The sequence below is a fragment of the Salmo salar genome, chromosome 03 (assembly GCF_965601325.2).
Source record: "Salmo salar chromosome 03, fSalSal1, whole genome shotgun sequence".
Lineage (NCBI taxonomy): Eukaryota > Metazoa > Chordata > Actinopteri > Salmoniformes > Salmonidae > Salmo > Salmo salar.
In genome coordinates this window covers 4,879,691-4,891,354 of record NC_138293.1, presented here as the reverse complement: position 1 = coordinate 4,891,354, position 11,664 = coordinate 4,879,691, and positions in this window count along the sequence as shown.

Below are 11,664 nucleotides of genomic sequence, written 5' to 3'. Positions count from 1 at the left end.
AGGGATATGTAGATGGGTATATAGGGATATGTAGATGGGTATATAGGGATAAGTAGATGGTATATAGGGGATATGTAGATGGATATATAGGGATATGTTGATGGGTATATAGGAGATATGTAGATGGTTATATAGGGATATGTAGATGGTATATAGGGGATATGTAGATGGATATATACGGGATATGTAGATGGGTATATAGCGGATATGTAGATGGTTATATAGGGGACATGTAGATGGTTATATAGGGGATATGTAGATGAGTATATAGGGGATATGTAGATGGATATATAGGGGATATGTAAATGGTTATACAGGGGATATGTAGATGGATATATAGGGGATATGTAGATGGATATATAGGGATATGTAGATGGTATATAGGGGATATGTAGATGGTATATAGGGGATATGTAGATGGATATATAGGGGATATGTAGATGGATATATAGGGGATATGTAGATGGATATATAGGGATATGTAGATGTTATATAGGGGATATGTACATGGATATATAGGGATGTGTAGATGGTTATATAGGGGATATGTAGATTGATATATAGGGATATTTAGATGGATATATAGGGATATGTAGATGGTATATAGGGAAATGTAGATGGTATATATGGGATATGTAGATGGATATATAAGGATGTGTAGATGGGTATGTAGGGGATATGTAGATGAATATATAGGGATATGTAGATGGGTATATAGGGAAATGTAGATGGGGATATGTAGATGGATATATAGGGGATATCTAGATGGTTATATAGGGGATATGTAGATGGATATATAGGGATATGGAGATGGGTATATAGATGGGTATATAAGGGATATATAGATGGTATATAGGGGATATGTAGATGGGTATATAGGGGATATGTAGATGGTTATATAAGGGATATGTAGATGGGTATATAGGGATATGTAGATGGATATATAGGGATATGTAGATGGTTATATAAGGGATATGTAGATGGATATATATAGGGATATGTAGATGATATATAGGGATATGTAGATGGTATATAGGGGATATGTAGATGGATATATAGGGATATGTTGATGGGTATATAGGGGATATGTAGATGGTTATATAGGGATTTGTAGATGGTATATAGGGGATATGTAGATGGATATATAGGGGATATGTAGATGGGTATATAGCGGATATGTAGATGGTTATATAGGGGACATGTAGATGGTTATATAGGGGATATGTAGATGAGTATATAGGGGATATGTAGATGGTTATATAGGGGATATGTAGATGGATATATAGGGGATATGTAGATGGATATATAGGGATATGTAGATGGTATATAGGGGATATGTAGATGCTATATAGGGGATATGTAGATGGATATATATAGGGGATATGTAGATGGATATATAGGGGATATGTAGATGGATATATAGGGATATGTAGATGGGATATGTAGATGGATATATAAGGATGTGTAGATGGGTATGTAGGGGATATGTAGATGAATATATAGGGATATGTAGATGGGTATATAGGGATATGTAGATGGGGATATGTAGATGGTTATATAGGGGATATGTAGATGGTATATAGATGGGTATAGCTGGGTATATAGGGGATATGTAGATGGTATATAGGGGATATGTAGATGGTTATATAGGGGATATGTAAATGGATATATAGGGATATGTAGATGGGTATATAGGGGATATGTAGATGGTTATATAAGGGATATGTAGATGGGTATATAGGGATATGTAGATGGATATATAGGGATATGTAGATGGTTATATAAGGGATATGTAGATGGATATATATAGGGATATGTAGATGGATATATAGGGATATGTAGATGGTATATAGGGGATATGTAGATGGATATATAGGGATATGTTGATGGGTATATAGGGGATATGTAGATGGTTATATAGGGATATGTAGATGGTATATAGGGGATATGTAGATGGATATATAGGGGATATGTAGATGGGTATATAGCGGATATGTAGATGGTTATATAGGGGACATGTAGATGGTTATATAGGGGATATGTAGATGAGTATATAGGGGATATGTAGATGGTTATATAGGGGATATGTAGATGGATATATAGGGGATATGTAGATGGATATATAGGGATATGTAGATGGTATATAGGGAAATGTAGATGGTATATATGGGATATGTAGATGGGTATATAGGGGATATGTAGATGGGTATGTAGGGGATATGTAGATGGATATATAGGGATATGTAGATGGTGGGTATATAGGGATATGTAGATGGGGATATGTAGATGGATATATAGGGGATATCTAGATGGTTAAATAGGGGATATGTAGATGGTTATATAGGGGATATGTAGATGGTATATAGATGGGTATATAGCTGGGTATATAGGGGATATGTAGATGGTATATAGGGGATATGTAGATGGTTATATAGGGGATATGTAAATGGATATATAGGGATATGTAGATGGGTATATAGGGGATATGTAGATGGTTATATAAGGGATATGTAGATGGGTATATAGGGATATGTAGATGGATATATAGGGATATGTAGATGGATATATAGGGATATGTAGATGGTATATAGGGGATATGTAGATGGATATATAGGGGATATGTAGATGGTATATAGGGGATATGTAGATGGATATATAGCGGATATGTAGAGGTATATAGGGGATATGTAGATGGTTATATAGGGGATATGTAGATGGTTATATAGGGGATATGTAGATGGGTATATAGGGGATATGTAGATGGTTATATAGGGGATATGTAGATGGTAATATAGGGGATATGTAGATGGATATATAGGGATATGTAGATGGATATATAGTGATATGTAGATGGTATATAGGGAATATGTAGATGGATATATAGGGATGTGTAGATGGGTATATAGGGGATATGTAGATTGATATATAGGGATATGTAGATGGATATATAGGGATATATAGATGGTATATAGGGGATATGTAGATGGGTATATAGGGGATATGTAGATGGGTATGTAGGGGATATGTAGATTGATATATAGGGATATGTAGATGGATATATAGGGATATGTAGGGATATGTAGATGATATATAGGGATATGTAGATGGGTATATAGGGATATGTAGATGGGGATATGTAGATGGATATATAGGGGATATCTAGATGGTTATATAGGATATGTAGATGGATATGTAGATGGGTATATAGGGGATATGTTGATGGTATATAGGGGATATGTAGATGGATATATAGGGATATGTAGATGGATATATAGGGATATGTAGATGGGTATATAGGGATATGTAGATGGATATATAGGGATATGTAGATGGTATATAGGGGATATGTAGATGGATATATAGGGGATATGTAGATGGTATATAGGGGATATGTAGATGGATATATAGGGCATATGTAGATGGGTATATAGGGGATATGTAGATGGTTATATAGGGGATATGTAGATGGTTATATAGGGGATATGTAGATGGGTATATAGGGGATATGTAGATGAGTATATAGGGGATATGTAGATGGTTATATAGGGGATATGTAGATGGTGATATAGGGGATATGTAGATGGATATATAGGGATATGTAGATGGATATATAGGGATATGTAGATGGTATATAGGGGATTTGTAGATGGATATATAGGGATGTGTAGATGGGTATATAGGGGATATGTAGATTGATATATAGGGATATGTAGATGGTTATATAGGGATATGTAGATGGTATATAGGGGATATGTAAATGGATATATAGGGGATATGTAGATGGGTATGTAGGGGATATGTAGATGGATATATAGGGATATGTAGATGGGTATATAGGGGATATGTACATGGATATATAGGGATGTGTAGATCGGTATATAGGGGATATGTACATGGATAAATTGGGATGTGTAGATCGGTATATAGGGGATATGTAGATTGATATATAGGGATTTGTAGATGGATATATAGGGATATGTAGATGGGTATATAGGGATATGTAGATGGGGATATGTAGATGGATATATAGGGGATATCTAGATGGTTATATAGGGGATATGTAGATGGATATGTAGATGGGTATATAGGGGATATGTAGATGGTATATAGGGGATATGTAGATGGATATATAGGGATATGTAGATGGGTATATAGGGGATATGTAGATGGTATATAGGGGATATGTAGATGGATATATAGGGATATGTAGATGGGTATATAGGGGATATGTAGATGGTATATAGATGGGTATAAAGATGGGTATATAGGGGATATGTAGATGGTATATAGGGGATATGTAGATGGTTATATAGGGGATATGTAGATGGGTATATAGGGGATATATAGATGGGTATATAGGGATATGTAGAAGGTATATAGGGGATATGTAGATGGATATATAGGGATATGTAGATGCGTATATAGGGGATATGTAGATGGATATGTAGATGGGTATATAGGGGATATGTAGATGGGTATATAGGGGATATGTAGATGGATATGTAGATGGGTATATAGGGGATATGTAGGTGGGTATATAGGGGTTATGAAGATGGATATGTAGATGAGAATATAGGGGATATGTAGATGGATATATAGGGGATATGTAGATGGTATATAGGGATATGTAGATGGGTATATAGGGGATATGTAGATGGGTATATAGGGGATATGTAGATGGATATATAGGGATATGTAGATGGATATATAGGGATATGTAGATGGGTATATATGGGATATGTAGATGGGTATATAGGGGATATGTAGATGGGTATATAGGGGATATGTAGATGGTTATATAGGGGATTTGTAAATGCTTATATAGGGGATATGTAGATGGGTATATAGGGGATGTGTAGATGGATATATAGGGGATATGTAGATGGTTATATAGGGATATGTAGATGGGTATATAGGGATATGTAGATGGGTATATAGGGATATGTAGATGGTATATAGGGGATATGTAGATGGATATATAGGGATATGTTGATGGGTATATAGGGGATATGTAGATGGTTATATAGGGATATGTAGATGGTATATAGGGGATATGTAGATGGATATATAGGGGATATGTAGATGGGTATATAGCGGATATGTAGATGGTTATATAGGGGATATGTAGATGGTTATATAGGGGATATGTAGATGAGTATATAGGGGATATGTAGATGGTATATAGGGGATATGTAGATGGTATATAGGGGATATGTAGATGGATATATAGGGATATGTAGATGGGTATATAGGGGATATGTAGATGGTTATATAGGGGATATGTAGATGGTATATAGGGGATATGTAGATGGGTATATAGGGGATATGTAGATGGGTATATAGGGGATATGTAGATGGTTATATAGGGGATATGTAGATGGTATATAGGGGATATGTAGATGGTATATAGGGGATATGTAGATGGGTATATAGGGGATATGTAGATGGTTATATAGGGGATATGTAGATGGGTATATAGGGGATATGTAGATGGATATATAGGGATATGTAGATGGTATATAGGGGATATGTAGATGGTATATAGGGGATATGTAGATGGTATATAGGGGATATGTAGATGGATATATAGGGGATATGTAGATGGTATATAGGGGATATGTAGATGGTATATAGGGGATATGTAGATGGTATATAGGGGATATGTAGATGGTATATAGGGGATATGTAGATGGTATATAGGGGATATGTAGATGGTATATAGGGGATATGTAGATGGATATATAGGGGATATGTAGATGGATATATAGGGATATGTAGATGTTATATAGGGGATATGTACATGGATATATAGGGATTTGTAGATGGTTATATAGGGGATATGTAGATTGATATATAGGGATATTTAGATGGATATATAGGGATATGTAGATGGTATATAGGGAAATGTAGATGGTATATATGGGATATGTAGATGGATATATAAGGATGTGTAGATGGGTATGTAGGGGATATGTAGATGAATATATAGGGATATGTAGATGGGTATATAGGGATATGTAGATGGGGATATGTAGATGGATATATAGGGGATATCTAGATGGTTATATAGGGGATATGTAGATGGTTATATAGGGGATATGTAGATGGTATATAGATGGGTATATAGATGGGTATATAGGGGATATGTAGATGGTTATATAGGGGATATGTAGATGGATATATAGGGATATGTAGATGGGTATATAGGGGATATGTAGATGGTTATATAAGGGATATGTAGATGGGTATATAGGGATATGTAGATGGATATATAGGGATATGTAGATGGATATATAGGGATATGTAGATGGTATATAGGGGATATGTAGATGGATATATAGGGGATATGTAGATGGTATATAGGGGATATGTAGATGGTTATATAGGGGATATGTAGATGGTTATATAGGGGATATGTAGATGGTTATATAGGGGATAGGTAGATGGTTATATAGGGGATATGTAGATGGGTATATAGGGGATATGTAGATGGGTATATAGGGGATATGTAGATGGTTATATAGGGGATATGTAGATGGATATATAGGGATATGTAGATGGCTATATAGTGATATGTAGATGGTATATAGGGAATATGTAGATGGATATATAGGGATGTGTAGATGGGTATATAGGGGATATGTAGATTGATATATAGGGATATGTAGATGGATATATAGGGATATGTAGATGGTATATAGGGGATATGTAGATGGATATATAGGGGATATGTAGATGGGTATATAGGGGATATGTAGATGGATATATAGGGATATGTAGATGGGTATGTAGGGGATATGTAGATTGATATATAGGGATATGTAGATGGATATATAGGGATATGTAGGGATATGTAGATGATATATAGGGATATGTAGATGGGTATATAGGGATATGTAGATGGGGATATGTAGATGGATATATAGGGGATATCTAGATGGTTATATAGGATATGTAGATGGATATGTAGATGGGTATATAGGGGATATGTTGATGGTATATAGGGGATATGTAGATGGATATATAGGGATATGTAGATGGATATATAGGGATATGTAGATGGGTATATAGGGATATGTAGATGGATATATAGGGATATGTAGATGGTATATAGGGGATATGTAGATGGATATATAGGGGATATGTAGATGGTATATAGGGGATATGTAGATGAATATATAGGGCATATGTAGATGGGTATATAGCGGATATGTAGATGGTTATATAGGGGATATGTAGATGGTTATATAGGGGATATGTAGATGGCTATATAGGGGATATGTAGATGAGTATATAGGGGATATGTAGATGGTTATATAGGGGATATGTAGATGGTGATATAGGGGATATGTAGATGGATATATAGGGATATGTAGATGGATATATAGGGATATGTAGATGGTATATAGGGGATTTGTAGATGGATATATAGGGATGTGTAGATGGGTATATAGGGGATATGTAGATATATAGGGATATGTAGATGGTATATAGGGGATTTGTAGATGGATATATAGGGATGTGTAGATGGGTATATAGGGGATATGTAGATTGATATATAGGGATATGTAGATGGTTATATAGGGATATGTAGATGGTATATAGGGGATATGTAAATGGATATATAGGGGATATGTAGATGGGTATGTAGGGGATATGTAGATGGATATATAGGGATATGTAGATGGGTATATAGGGGATATGTACATGGATATATAGGGATGTGTAGATCGGTATATAGGGGATATGTACATGGATAAATTGGGATGTGTAGATCGGTATATAGGGGATATGTAGATTGATATATAGGGATTTGTAGATGGATATATAGGGATATGTAGATGGGTATATAGGGATATGTAGATGGGGATATGTAGATGGATATATAGGGGATATCTAGATGGTTATATAGGGGATATGTAGATGGATATGTAGATGGGTATATAGGGGATATGTAGATGGTATATAGGGGATATGTAGATGGATATATAGGGATATGTAGATGGGTATATAGGGGATATGTAGATGGTATATAGGGGATATGTAGATGGATATATAGGGATATGTAGATGGGTATATAGGGGATATGTAGATGGTATATAGATGGGTATAAAGATGGGTATATAGGGGATATGTAGATGGGTATATAGGGGATATATAGATGGGTATATAGGGATATGTAGAAGGTATATAGGGGATATGTAGATGGATATATAGGGATATGTAGATGCGTATATAGGGGATATGTAGATGGATATGTAGATGGGTATATAGGGGATATGTAGATGGGTATATAGGGGATATGTAGATGGATATGTAGATGGGTATATAGGGGATATGTAGGTGGGTATATAGGGGTTATGAAGATGGATATGTAGATGAGAATATAGGGGATATGTAGATGGATATATAGGGGATATGTAGATGGTATATAGGGATATGTAGATGGTATATAGGGATATGTAGATGGATATATAGGGATATGTAGATGGGTATATAGGGGATATGTAGATGGATATATAGGGATATGTAGATGGGTATATAGGGGATATGTAGATGGATATATAGGGATATGTAGATGGATATATAGGGATATGTAGATGGGTATATATGGGATATGTAGATGGGTATATAGGGGATATGTAGATGGTTATATAGGGGATTTGTAAATGCTTATATAGGGGATATGTAGATGGGTATATAGGGGATGTGTAGATGGATATATAGGGGATATGTAGATGGTTATATAGGGGATGTGTAGATGGATATATAGGGATATGTAGATGGCTATATAGGGATATGTAGATGGGGATATGTAGATGGATATATAGCGGATATCTAGATGGTTATATAGGGGATATGTAGATGGATATGTAGATGGGTATATAGGGGATATGTAGATGGTATATAGGGGATATGTAGATGGATATATAGGGATATGTAGATGGGTATATAGGGGATATGTAGATGGATATATAGGGATATGTAGATGGATATGTAGGGATATGTAGATGGGTATATAGGGATATGTAGATGGTATATAGATGGGTATATAGATGGGTATATAGGGGATATGTAGATGGTATATAGGGGATATGTAGATGGTATATAGGGGATATGTAGATGGTTATATAGGGATATGTAGATGGTATATAGGGGATATGTAGATGGGTATATAGGGGATGTGTAGATGGTTATATAGGGATATGTAGATGGGTATATAGGGGATATGTAGATGGATATATAGGGGATATGTAGATGGTTATATAGGGGATGTGTAGATGGGTATATAGGGGATATGTAGATGGTTATATAGGGGATATGTAGATGGATATAGGGGATATGTAGATGGGTATATAGGGGATATGTAGATGGTTATATAGGGGATATGTAGATGGTTATATAGGGGATATGTAGATGGGTATATAGGGGATATGTAGATGGTTATATAGGGGATATGTAGATGGGTATATAGGGGATATGTAGATGGTATATAGGGGATATGTAGATGGATATATAGGGATATGTAGATGGGTATATAGGGGATATGTAGATGGTATATAGGGATATGTATATGGGGATATGTAGATGGATATATAGGGATATGTAGATGGGTATATAGGGGATATGTAGATGGTATATAGATGGGTATATAGGGGATATGTAGATGGTATATAGGGGATATGTAGATGGTATATAGGGGATATGTAGATGGGTATATAGGGATATGTAGATGGTATATAGGGGATATGTAGATGGTTATATAGGGGATATGTAGATGGTATATAGGGGATATGTAGATGGATATATAGGGGATATGTAGATGGTTATATAGGGGATGTGTAGATGGGTATATAGGGGATATGTAGATGGTTATATAGGGGATATGTAGATGGGTATATAGGGGATATGTAGATGGCTATATAGGGGATATGTAGATGGTTATATAGGGGATATGTAGATGGGTATATAGGGGATATGTAGATGGTTATATAGGGGATATGGATATGTAGATGGATATATAGGGGATATGTAGATGGGTATATAGGGGATATGTAGATGGATATATAGGGGATATGTAGATGGGTATATAGGGATATGTAGATGGGGATATGTAGATGGATATATAGGGGATATCTAGATGGTTATATAGGGATATGTAGATGGATATGTAGATGGGTATATAGGGGATATGTAGATGGTATATAGGGGATATGTAGATGGATATATAGGGATATGTAGATGGGTATATAGGGGATATGTAGATGGATATATAGGGGATATGTAGATGGATATATAGGGGATATGTAGATGGTATATAGGGGATATGTAGATGGATATATAGGGGATATGTAGATGGTATATAGGGGATATGTAGATGGGTATATAGGGGATATGTAGATGGTTATATAGGGGATATGTAGATGGTTATATAGGGGATATGTAGATGGGTATATAGGGGATATGTAGATGGATATATAGGGATATGTAGATGGTATATAGGGGATATGTAGATGGGTATATAGGGGATATGTAGATGCGTATATAGGGGATATGTAGATGGATATGTAGATGGGTATATAGGGGATATGTAGATGGATATATAGGGGATATGTAGATGGTATATAGGGATATGTAGATGGGTATATAGGGGATATGTAGATGGATATATAGGGGATATGTAGATGGGTATATAGGGGATATGTAGATGGATATATAGGGGATATGTAGATGGATATATAGGGATATGTAGATGGATATATAGGGATATGTAGATGGGTATATAGGGGATATGTAGATGGATATATAGGGGATATGTAGATGGGTATATGGGGATATGTAGATGGGTATATAGGGGATATGTAGATGGTATATAGGGGATTGTAGATGGTTATATAGGGGATGTGTAGATGGTATATAGGGGATATGTAGATGGTATATAGGGGATTGTAGATGGATATATAGGGATATGTAGCTGGTATATAGGGGATATGTAGATGGATATATAGGGGATATGTAGATGGATATATAGGGGATATGTAGATGGGTATATAGGGGATATGTAGATGGGTATATAGGGGATATGTAGATGGGTATATAGGGGATATGTAGATGGTATATAGGGGATATGTAGATGGATATATAGGGGATATGTAGATGGGTATATAGGGGATATGTAGATGGTATATAGGGGATATGTAGATGGGTATATAGGGGATGTGTAGATGGATATATAGGGGATATGTAGATGGATATATAGGGGATATGTAGATGGGTATATAGGGGATATGTAGATGGATATATAGGGGATATGTAGATGGTTATATAGGGGATATGTAGATGGATATGTAGATGGGTATATAGGGGATGTGTAGATGGATATCTAGGGGATATGTAGATGGGTATATAGGGATATGTAGATGGGGATATGTAGAGGGATATGTATATGGGATATCTAGATGGTTATGTAGAGGGATATGTAGATGGATATGTAGATGGGTATATAGGGGATATGTAGATGGTATATAGATGGGATATGTAGATGGGTCATGTAGGGGATATGTAGATGGGTATATAGGGGATATGTAGATGGATATATAGGGGATATGTAGATGGTTATATAGGGGATGTGTAGATGGATATATAGGGGATATGTAGATGGTT